Consider the following 12,622-nt stretch of genomic DNA (forward strand, 5'->3'; position numbering starts at 1 on the left):
CTCAATTTGGTCGAGAACCGATTTTCGGTCGTAATCCGAGGCATAAAAAATTCGAAATTTTTGGCTGAAAATCGATTTGGTCGAGAACAGAGATGTTCAAAAACCGAGATTTGGCTGTACATTGATTGTATATTTGTATCTTTGAATTTGGAGGAAAGGAAAATTCAGCTATTCCCTGAAAACAAATTATCACTGTGACGTGTGCAACGTGCATCTATTAACTTTGGACTTGTTTCCTGGTCTCCTTGCAAAGCTAACCTAATATTGACATACCATTTAACACCAGAATTAGCTGCTTGGGTGATCGAGAACAGCTTTCACAGACGTTATAAAAAGGGAGCGTATCCAAAATAATAGTTGCGTGTGGCGTGTACATTTAAAAACTGTGGCCTAGTGAGTCAGGAACTATGACTCCAGCTCAGGTCGGCCATTCATCATTCGAACAACCAGTATATCCATTTTTTTAAGCGATCGTTGAAAGGTTTTCCTAGTATATTTACGTACCATAATACCCTTGGTTGTGGGTAAGGAGAGACAGTTGCTGATACAGTTTTCAGCCATTAACTGAATGCCAGGAGAACATTAAAAAAATATAAACAGTTGTGGACCACAGCTCTCACTCACAGCCAGACTCGTAGGAATCACTCGGCAACCCGTGAGGTAAATGCATGCCAAACAGACACTACAACAGATGCAATGTTTTTCTATGCAATTTATGCTTATGTTCAATGTGTTTCAAAAGTGTATTTTAATGAGTCTGAAATTGTATTGATAGGTTTAAATTTGTTTAAAAGGGCATGGGAGGGGCAGAACTATAAAAAGATCAATTATGTGGTCAAAGCGTATGAGGGAAAAGCGGTTAGGATTGCACGACTGTCCGTGTTTTATGTTATGTGTGGTGTTTATTATCTTACTTTATATTAACTGTTTTGTTAAGGGCTGTGTTACAGCTGCAGCTGTTGTGAAAGCGCGATATAAATCAGGATGTATTGTATTGTATTGTCTCTCTCTATTGCAGATTTTCAATTATCGCAGGTGATTTGAGACGTCATTATTTACTTCGAGAAATGTGTTTTGACTGTATTTGCATTTTTCTCATTTTTCCCAGCTATCATTTTCAGATTGTTCGGTCAAGTCTGGCAAACAAGTATCATCATGCCCCCAATTGTTCAAGAGAAACTGAGTTCCCCTTACAGAATGTTTCCATGAAGTTCTGTTATTCAGTGTCAGACTCAAAAACCTGCAAAGTTGAGTGCAAGCGCGCGCGTAATGAGTGGCAGCACGAATGAACCAAGTGAGCCTGTAGTGCAGTAGTAAAATACACATTAAAAAAATCAACCACCATGTCAGGCAGAATAGATGGCCTTAGTTCAGAAAGTCCCCAGCTAGATCCTCATCTGATCAAAGGAATTTAATAAGAACCACCCCCCAACGCCCCCTGGCAAAAAAAAAAAAAAATTCAGAACATTTTTAGATGACTGTCATTCCACAAAATGAAAAATCTCCACATATCAGGCAACAACATATCAGACATTAAGTATGATTTACAATGTCACGCATTCCGTATTGTAAAGCCAAGTAACATTTATTTTCTCAAATTTTGGAAAGCAGTCGGCCGTTTTGTGGACAAACTTATTTGATGCATATAAATGGATATGAAAAAACAAAACAACAAAGGCTTCGGTATCAAATGAAATAAATGTCAAATTGCGGATGAAATCAAACACCTTGGCACAACACAGCAACGGTGCTTTAAGGAAGCACTGCATATCCTGTTGAGCATGCTAAAGAGGTTTTTGTGGTGAACGCATTCTTGGCCTCGTGGGAACTGATCCCCCAACTGGAGCTCTTCCGTTAAAGCTGCTCTGGACCGTATGCATGGTCTTTGGCATTGTTCACCACCGCAAGTCTGTTCAAGGTTAAAGCTGAAGATTCTGGAAGCTCTTCATGCATGGCAGGCTGTGTACTTAAATGGTTAGGTGAGCCGCTACTTCAGTTTATCTGGCCAAGCCCCTTACGGCGCTTGAAAGGAGACCTAATCCCACCAGCCACAACACCAGAGCCTCAGCTACATTTATGATGTTACCATACAATTGCCTCCCATAAGGAATCCATTAGACACTTTTCAGAGAGGATTTAGCAAGAACATGTGACTGCAATAAAGCATAATAATAATGGATTCTTTATTTCCTTATTGCTGATTTACTACACTCAATATGGCCGGTCCCTGAAAGGCTTGAAAAACTGGAAGTGCTCACAGATATGCCTGGGTTACATATATGCATTTTCCCAACATTCTGTTGGAATAATGAGGTGGAAAAGAGTATGAAAAAAATATTAAGGAAAGATTTTAATCTAATGCCGATGTTTGGTCAGGCCCAGACTAAAACAATTACATACACACACGGTATACTTTTTTTTGTCCAACATGTTTAGCATTCTATTTTTTTTTTTTTTTAATTATTATGTATTTATTTTTCAGTCAGCTGACCAAACCAGCAGGAAAAATCAGGTTGGAAGGTCACACTCTAGCAGTCGTCGTCCACCTGTTTAGTGTGCACCAGAGTTTCAATGATAGCGTTCACACTGCACCAAACAAATCACATCATTAATCACAAGAAAACTGTTTTAACTTGCTCGAATCGATCAGTGGCCAATAATTACTGGTGGATATTTGTGAAAAAGTGTGTGGTCGGTGAATCCATTCGATGCTTCTAACACCTCTTGTACATAATTGTTCTGGTAAGGGAGTGAGTTTAATTTTCCCGACTGCATCCCTATTGTTACGTCTAACTCTTAAGTAATTAAGTACAGTAATCCCTTTCGAGGAGAACATGGACCAGTAAGTTATCGCTTACACAAAAAAAAGTTATGACGAACACAACATTCTTGCGAGATGATTTGCAGCCAATGGGGTCACGGGATAAATCCACTTTCATTGGTCGTTTTTGAAACATGAAGGGAGAGAAATGTCTTCTTTTTTTTTAATCAGATTAATCAATTCATTAAAATTACAGGTTCATCGACGATTAAACAAATTAATAAATCCGGAGTTATAGCTCCGGTGTGAAACTCAAGGCCGGGGGGCCAGATCTGGCCCGCCACATCATTTGATGTGGCCCACAAAAGCAAACTCATTGTAGTTACGGTTTCCCTTGGTAATGAATTTTGGGAAACCATATAAATGTTTCATCCCCTCCACATATTACATACACAGCGGACAACAAATTGATGAATAACTAGTTTTAAAATCAGAAGTCAAGAATAATGACCATTGTGGATTACAAATGACAATTTGAAATTTGGAACTTGACATGCTTGATTTGCTTTCGCGGGCCGCATAAAATGATGTGGCGGGCCAGATCTGGCCCCCGGGCCTTGACTTTGACGCCTGTGGCTTAAAATAACTTGTCTACGCTGCTGTGAAGCACATAGACCATGAATAAAATAAATTGCAAGTAACTGAGAATTTGCCAACTCATTTTTTTCTATGTATCATAGGGACTAGAAATAGCCGCAGCTGTACGTAATGATCGTGGTTTATTTGTAACCACAGTTTTTACAATCATCTGCCATTTAAAGTCTGACCACTTCCCCTTTTACCTTCACTCTAAACTTGATCGCTGGTCCCCCGTTTCCGCTCGAAGCGTTTTAATCTGCCGAAAAAGCCACAACCAACAAACTGAAAAAAGATGTCCTTTAGTTTATAGTTCCGCTTTGTGAAAATGATGGTTTTTGTCATATTTGTTGGAATATCTACTCTGTCAGAATTGGGAAATGGACGAATGTTGTAAGTGAACTTTCGCACATACGGGACGGGGGGGAAACGCAGTATAAGCACATTTTCCGTCGATTTCGCCAACCAGCCTTTGGACTTTAAGTGTGACTTGCAAAATAGCGAGTTTAAAAAAAAAAAAAAAAAAAAAAAGCCTAATGCGATTCCTAGCTAATGACTCAGCAAGCATGGATTATGACAAGGAAGGATGGCCATCACTACAGAACAGCAAAAACTAGGACGTGTTCATCACTCGCCTGCCGAACTGGGCTTATTGAGAGCAAAACCTGAGCAAATCAACATCCTCTCCTGTTAAAAATTCCCATTTTTTTTCTCCACAGTTTTAAGCATATCAGAGGTCAAAATGAATCTGTGACGTTGGTTTATTAATTTCGACATCTTTGTGATTTGCTTTTTGAGTGCTATAACAATTGAAAAGGCAAAGGACTGCGAAATCAGCACAATTGAAGTTCTTCAGCATCAGTGTGACGTCCATTCGAGGCTCTTCATCCAAGCGCCTGCCCATTTCGCGGTTGCCACATGACCACGCAACTCAGGAAAATTGTTCGAATAGTGAGGATGTATCTGCGTCTTGTGCGAAGCTAAAACTTTGCATCAGCTGCCAACCTCGGAGGAGAGGAGAAATAAACTGCTTTGATTTCTTTGGGGAGGAACTTTTCGGAACTAGAATTGTGCTGTGTGTGTTTGGGGCACATTCTGTGGAGGATGGCTTTGTCAGCGCAAGCTTTCACTACAGACACATTTCCGGGTTTTAGTCGACACACACACACACGCGCACGCACGCACGCACGCACGCACGCACGCACGCACGCACGCACGCGCACACACACACACACACACACACACACACACACACACACACACACAGTGCTCAGTCCCCGCCACACGCGACGCATCACCATGGAGAGAGATTAAACAATGAAAAAAAAAATCACAGTACAACTGAGAACCAGCAGGAGACGGCGGCTTCACACCGTCAGTCTGACTCTGGGTGCTCACTTGACAACCTCGAGGTAGTCGTACGTCACCACGGGGAGGAGGAAATTTCTCCTCCAGAGCGACCCGGCCAGTGCGCTGCTCCTCAGAATGGATTGTAGCCAATAGCCGATACAACAAAGAGACTTATTTGGGCTATGTCGACGCCGCAGAGCAATTCTGAATTTTTGGCCCATATCTATGACAGGTTTCAGATTTGTCCGCCCTCCCCCCCACCCTACACTCCATGCGAACAGTAAAAAGTGAACAGTAAACACTACGATTCCGATTTTTTTTTTGTTTGTTTTTATTTTGTTTGTTTTTTTAAATCAGACCCAGGCCTTTTTTGTACGTGGATATAAACCGGATATGTATCCAATGCAACTGCAGTATGGATACTTAGGTCGCACTCATTCGATCAAAATGTCATACAAATCCAAACAAATATTTGCTCTTCACGGGCGAGTACTTGAAAGACAACTGTAGTGACAATAGAGTGTGCATCCGCAAAGTTGTGAAGAGTATCAGCATTCATTTTTACATTTGACTTCAAGTTCATCCCACTTGAAGCAAAAGGCCCAAAGTGGACATTTGTGGTGGTGATAATAATTCATCCAAGCAGACGGTGCACTTGCTACGCGCGGCAATGACGTGATATCATCTTTTGTCGACGTCGCCATTAAATGAGGAGCTCAACAAGCATTGTCTCATCTCCTCTGCAATAATTCTACCCACTCCTGCCTCACTCATCATCGCCACTCCGTCAATCCGAGATGAGCCCCAACATGCTGGCTATATTTACTTGTTTAGCGTAAACACTGTGCCATGTGACGACGTGTTTGGTGGGCATAGTTTCACTTCACGGACACATTCTGTTCATATTATAAGTCACATCAAAGTTTTCGTAATGACAACAAGTACAAAAAAGATTGGATTCAACAAAAAAAAAAAAAAAAATCCTAAATGAGCATCTTGCCCTGCAGTGTGAACTTAAGAGTTGGTGGCTAAAAGACACCCACATATTGGGAATCAATTAATCGGATCAAAGCCGTTTTCGGTATTGAATTAAGGGGAACACCCAATCACAGTGAATCTTAATTACATCCTGACTGTTTTTTAACCAGGGCGGCTCAGTGATCTGTGCGTCTTGCCTCACAGTGCAGAGGTGCAGGGTCCGATTCCGGCTGCGGCCTTCCATGTGGAGTTTGCATGTTCTCCCCATGCCTGCGTGGGTTTTCTCCGGGTACTTGGGATTCCTCCCAAATTCATGCGTGGCAGGTTGATGGAACACTCTAAATTGTCCCTAGTGTGAGTGCGGATGGTTGTTCGTCTAGGTGTGCCCTGCGATTGGCTGGCAACCGGTTCAGGGTGTCCCCACCCTACTGCTAGTCTCCAGCACGCCCCCACAACTCTTGTGAGGATAAGCAGATCAGAAGATGGATGGATGAATGGGTGTTTTTTTTTAACCCTTTCAGGGACAGCGGTTACTACAGTGGACAGCTTGTCATGTTATCAGGTTATAGGGTGCATGAAAGGGTTAATGTTCAAAACAAAAACGCTCTTTCAAAGTCAGACATTTGTGACCAATGGGAAATAGCTTAAAAAAGGCCATCCTGACCATTTCCCAACATTATCATCTTGCAAAGGGCATCCAAATATTTAATTTTACTTTTTTTAAACAGACAGTACATTTCCTTTTCTCCCAATGGCATGGGACTTTGAAGATTAATCTGATTAATCGATCCACACAAAAGATTTTGAAACAACCTTTGACTTCCGTCAATATGGGGTTGACAAACAGTGGGCGTCAACCACGTTGTGGAATATGTCGTGTATCACAGCTGTAATGTCAGCATTAGATTTTTGGGGGAGAAAAAAAAATACTGTTTATTTAAGTTATTCAATTCATAGACATTTCACTCATATTGTACTGAGCAGCTCGACACTTTGTCATGTGAAGTTGCATTTCCAATTCTGCCACACCCACCAGGACGTGAATTTGTGCATGTGTGCATAACACACTGTTGGCAAATAGGAAGAATATCAAAACAATCTGCCATCATTTTACAACCTGCCTGGAACTCCGCAAAGCCCAAAGCTCCTGAGCAACACATATCTTTTCCATTCAAGCAACCTCAGCGTGGGTTGGGCTGGTGTTCAGTTCTGGTTCAACAGTGAACTCACTGTGAACCAATTTGGCTTTCCACGCTCTGTCGAGCTCCAACAAACCAACGCGGTGTCATTGTTTAAGTGGGGGGAACTAATTATCATGCAAATGCACCCAAATGTGAAAGTGTGTCCATGTTCACACCCACACAAACGACGAATCAGAACTACAGGGAAGAAGTTTCTCTCTATGGTTTGGCATTTTGAAATCAGTTGGATCAAATGATTATGGGGGAAGAAAAAAAAGTAAGCTACACCTTTTTATAATTAGACACATTAAAGCACGACATGCATGACAATCTTTCTTGTGCAAGCGACTGTACTCGTGTCAATCAGCTCCTTTTATTTTCCCGACTTTTTATCTGACCACTTTGTATATTTCACATCATAGAGAACTGCGAGCTAGTCATCTCATTTCTCCCCAAATTTTCCGCCCAGAAGAATGAGTTGAAAAACAGAACATCAGATGACGATACAATAAAAGGACACATTATGCAGCTACTACTGTCAAAAATATCTTTTGAACAATCAAACTTGATTGGCTGCGTCGATATGACCGAATGCTTCAATCAATTTTACTTTGGTTGCGCTGCTGAATAAGACCAGTGTCCTCCAAGTACAAAAGTTATTTGATCTTCTACTGATTATGAATTGTATCATTGCATTACACTGCTGGCTCAAAGAGAACAATTGTCGACAGAAAAAAAAAAAAAGACTGCCCCCCCCCCCTTTTTCTGGCTCCGTTGGTGACCATAAGAAATCAAAGAACTGGTAAAACGTTGACAGTCAGCACTAAAACTGTCTCGGCGGTGTTCTTTTATCCACTGTACATGTATTAACCGATGCGTGGGAGAAATCTTCACTAGAAAGAATCACCATCGTGAAGTGAGGCACCATCCAGCAAGATTTTTGGCATATCTATCTGACTGCATTTAAGAGATTACCGTCACAGTTGTTAAGAGTTGTCTCGGGACTCCTTTGTGATGGCACCAGAGAACGGCAATAGCGATGGCAAGGAGGAAAACTGGGATGACAAGCATAGCATGCAAGTAGCTTAGCAACAAGAGGTACACATCTCTGGCCTCACAGTACAACACGACTAAAAGTAAGTCACCAATAATGATAAAAGACAGATGGAACGGAGGCCGTGACTAGCTTCTTTTTGACTTGTATGACAGCGAAGAATGCTAAAACATGTGATCCTGCTGAGCATCAGTCATACCTGCCAGAAGACCAGTTAAGAATGAATTGTGAGTGGTTACCTTCTTTTTACAGATGGATGAGAGGTAACAGTATCTTTCAAATTACCTGTGCACTTAATTACATTTTTAACGATGATGACAGTTTGACCTTGCAATGAAGAATTTTCCTGATTTCTTATGGCATATATTGTGCTCAATTGTGGTCAACTTTGGCGCTTCCTGTTACAAAACAACATTGGTTCACCTTGTCACGTCTTAGCATTGTTATAAACTTACAATGACGATGAGGAGAGCGCAGACTTGCAACAAAGCCAAATAATCCCACTTTGGATCACCACCAAACTGCAATGTCCCATTCAGTGTCTGAATTTTGTCATTGAGATTCATGCATTATTCACAAAAAACAGAGAAAATGTCATAAAACGTCTGGGGGGGGGGGGCTGAGGAGAGGGGCTAAGACCAGATGACTTTTTGTGCTAAGAAATAGTGATGTAATGATCATCTCGATGACAGATGTAATCATAACGTGTATCCCACCATTGACAGGTGAACAAAGACATGAACTCAGACAAATAGACTCAACAAAAAGCTTGTCAACAAGTCCAGTGCTGACTATGATTCCTGAAAGTTGTTAATTTTTCCAAATATACAGCTCGGTCAAATATTGAGAGACCACTGCAAAATGATCTGTTTCTCTGATTCTGCAATTTATGGGAATAAAAAAACATTTTGTTGTGTTTTATGAACTAATTACATTAGCCTTTAATTGCAGAAAATGAAAAATGGTCAAAAAAAGTCAATTTTGGGGGGATCGAGGTCTCTTAATTTTTCCCACAGCTCTATTTTTAAAAAGGTCAATTATTTAATGTGCTATATGCAGGAGATGCTAAAAATATATGTGTTATAATAAATCAGTTTTAGGGAAAACAGCAGAATCTGTGCAACAAGTACTACAGGATTTTCAAAAAAGTAAATGCTGGGTAAGAAATACTTTGCCGGACCCTGTTTTAAACGTTGATGTCCAGTTAATAGTAAACATCAGCTGACCATGGTGACAATTCAATCAGAAGTCTGAAAATAGAATTCACCTAAAAAGGGAAACGTCAAACTTCTGCGCGCACAATGTGCCTGTCATATTGCAGCTTCTGCCATCGGCAGCAGCACCTCTTTATTTTCTTCACACGTTCAAATCACAATTGCGGCCACGCAGCTGGTTGTTACTGGTGGTGTTTCTCATTTGCAGACTCTTGCTTCAGGCCTGCTGCATGCGCGCGCGCGCGTCTGGCGCACACACGCACACACGCACACACACACACACACACACACGCAAGTGTGGTATGTAGAGGGAAGCAACACAACAAAAACACTAGGCGCACACAAAACACTGCAAGCCGAGTGTGTGCTGGAAATTGTGCGAGTGTGTATCTGCAATGCGAAATACCACGCGCGGCTCTCGCTTCAGCGTGGATACAAAGAAACGGGGAGGCTGCGTGATGCTGCTGTTCGGACCATGTGGGCCAAAGTAGCATGCACTATAAACTCAGATTGTTTGTGTGCGTGCGAGATTTCGCTTACCTGATGTAGCATATCAGCCTTCACTCTGTGCAGCGGTAGCAGAGGGAGGAGGAGAAAGAAGAGGTGTTGGCAAAAATGTTGTGGTGGCCAAATTTTCCGAGCCAGCTGAGGGCAATGGCTTAAGGAATTCTCCCCAGTGAAAAACTTTTCCTCGGTATAAAACCAAACTGTCAACAGAGAAGAAAAGTGGGAGTGAATCAGGCAGAGTAACGGTCAGTCACCGGGGAGGGGGAGACAAGGGAGCGGAGTGTGGGTGCGGGGTGGAGGGGGGGTAGAGTCATTTTAGCCGCGATGACGCCCCTTGGATCCCGAGATTGTAACATGCATGCAAAAACATCATTTAAAACGTGAAATAACCGCACACGCGCGCGCCTTAAGTGTTATTAGACGCCCAGGGGGACGAAGTTGCACATGACGCAACACTTCACCTTTGCCATAATATCACGCGGGGTAGTGGTCGAACTCCAGAGTCGAATTCAAAAGAAGGCTCGTAGCGTTCGCGAGAAGACTTCACTCTGCCCGAAACACGTCTTCGAGGGAAAAAAAAGCATTTTCCCCCCTCTCAATTGTGAGGATTTGGCGCTACGCAGGCGTGCGCGCGACGACGGACGGACGTTCGCGCGCGGCGCGGGGCTAGCAATAACAACAAATCACAACAGTGCCGTCCGCTAGAATGTCACGTCTCCATAGAGCGAGAGCGGCGGGGCAGTGAAATGGCCACCCTCGCTGACAGCATGCATTTTGCCCCGAGCGGCGTGTCAAAATATAGCATGAAGAGAGCGCTGACAGCAGCTAGCACACTTTTGCCTGGCCCCGAAAGCTACTTCAAAAGAGAACCGAAAGGAGAAAAAAACCTAAATGCCAGTGCGGGTTCGGTGTTAAAACCCCTCTTTGGACATTGCAAATAACGGTGATGCGTGTTAAACAACTTACATTTTTCTTGACGAAACGGAACATTAGTCCAGTCTTCTCGTACGTCTCAATGTAGCTGGACAAGCACTTCTTCAATGTCCCGCCCCTTGTGTCGAGCCTCACGACATATCTATACATATCTATAATCCCCCAGCGTCCAATCACGGTTCTTCATTTGAGAATGAGGTCTTCTCCTATTGGTCGAAAGACCGTTCAATCTTGGATGTGTTGCCAGCTGTCTCCCTGCCATATAGGGGTGTGTCGTGACGTCATGTGCTGCCTGTTCAGGTTAAACAATCAAAAGGAGAAAAAAAGGATCACAAAACACATAATTTAATGCCAAAGATGCAGGCTTTAAACGGACATATCAAGACAAATAATTACTTTCTGCAGTCTAAAAGAAATAATGTGTGCATTTGAGTTTTGTGTTTTTATCAGCATTGTTGAATTCTGGTTAATTAAACGTATTTTGAAACGGCATTGCACAAATAATTTATTTATGATTCTACCCATACATAATGCATGACATTTCCGGCATTTACTCTCCATCCTGGCAAATGCTGGAAAGTGATAGTAGGGTTTAGTAGCCTATACATATGCATGACAAGAGCATATATCCACAACACAGGTTTTAAGTGTAGTAGCCTATACATCTGCACGGCAAGAGCATGCGTCCACAACACAGGTTTTAAGCATTTAATTGAAAAATTCAATTCCAGCAACCCTATAATTTTTATTTTTTTTGTATATGTGTGTATATATATATATATATATATATGTTCAATTCCAGCAACCCTAGAATTTTTATGAATGTGTGTGTATGTACATATATATGCATATACATACACACACACACACACACACACTACCCCGGATGCCCTTCCTGATGCATGCAATCCATTTATTTTTTATCCAGACTTGGGAGACACTGCGTAAATGTATTTTAAAATTTAAAAGGAGAGTTTGCAGTCAAACTGCTAGCAAGATTTGAATGTAGCCTCTCACTTCACACGCTCCTTCAAAGTTGCCGTAGATAAGCCGCACGCACGTCACTGGCGATAACGTCTGGATCCAGGATGCGAGTTAATTTCACAATCAGTGTGATATTTTCAAAATAGATCTCTATGGAATTCACATTCTCATGAAATATTGTCATTTTGAGTGCATTTATTTGCAGGAAATTAAAAATGCTCAAAAGACTGATTGAGTGAGAAATTGATTTTTATTCGATTTGCGACACTCAGTCAGATATTTCAGAATGTACAAAAAGCCAACCGAAAGGTGTTGGGTGAAGCCACAGCTTAACACGCCTGAGCCATTTCTTACAAAATAAAAATAGTTCAGCAGAAGAAAATCATACCAACATGCAGTGTGAATTTAAGTCATAGAAAGAAAAAAAAACACCGTCCATTTAAATCCAAGAAAAAAAAAAGTATGGAATAGAAAGAAAAAAAAACACCGTCCATTTAAGAAGAAAAAAAAATTGATACATTGTGAGCGAAATGATACCACTCAATGGCAAACCCTATCGACCGGCAATGTTAATGCAAAATTCTGAAATCACTGAATAACCATGTCAACTAATTGTGATTTCATTGTCAATCATCATAAGTGTGGTTATTATTTTCTTCAAAGCCACCCAGTCTCAGACTTTTTCTCAGTACACAATGCCGTGAGTATACCGTATACACTAAAAGGTGCAAATGGTTTCAACATCCACACTATACATTTACCCGTCAAGTCTTAGGTTGCGTGATCCTGTATGTCTTTGCAGCTTGCAGCCTGTGTGTGCATGTGTTGGAATCTAGGCCATCCCTTGTGGCTTTGTGTCTGAGAGGCGGATCAGGCTATATGAGGGGCAGCCAGGCATATGGGCGGGTCTATGTGCGGAGCATGCCCGCGCGCGACACACACACACCCACACCCCCACACACACACACACACACACACACACACACACACACACACACACACACACACACACACACACAGACAG

At 41.9% G+C, this 12,622-nt stretch overlaps 1 protein-coding gene across 1 annotated transcript in view; it reads right to left on the reverse strand.

Annotated features, from left to right (window-relative positions):
• The window catches only part of LOC109511784 (vitamin D3 receptor A), a 54,676-nt gene extending 43,828 nt beyond the window's left edge, over positions 1–10,848 (reverse strand). The window contains exons 1-2 of the mRNA XM_019863098.1: positions 10,648–10,848; positions 9,715–9,881 (exon numbers count right to left, since the gene is read on the reverse strand). The gene's annotated coding sequence lies outside the window, so the exon portion shown is untranslated. The remainder of the gene's footprint in view (positions 1–9,714; positions 9,882–10,647) is intronic.
• Positions 10,849–12,622: the final 1,774 nt, after the last annotated feature.

This window comes from Hippocampus comes, unplaced genomic scaffold (assembly GCF_001891065.2).
Source record: "Hippocampus comes isolate QL1 unplaced genomic scaffold, H_comes_QL1_v1.1 scaffold1, whole genome shotgun sequence".
In the NCBI taxonomy this organism is placed as follows: domain Eukaryota; kingdom Metazoa; phylum Chordata; class Actinopteri; order Syngnathiformes; family Syngnathidae; genus Hippocampus; species Hippocampus comes.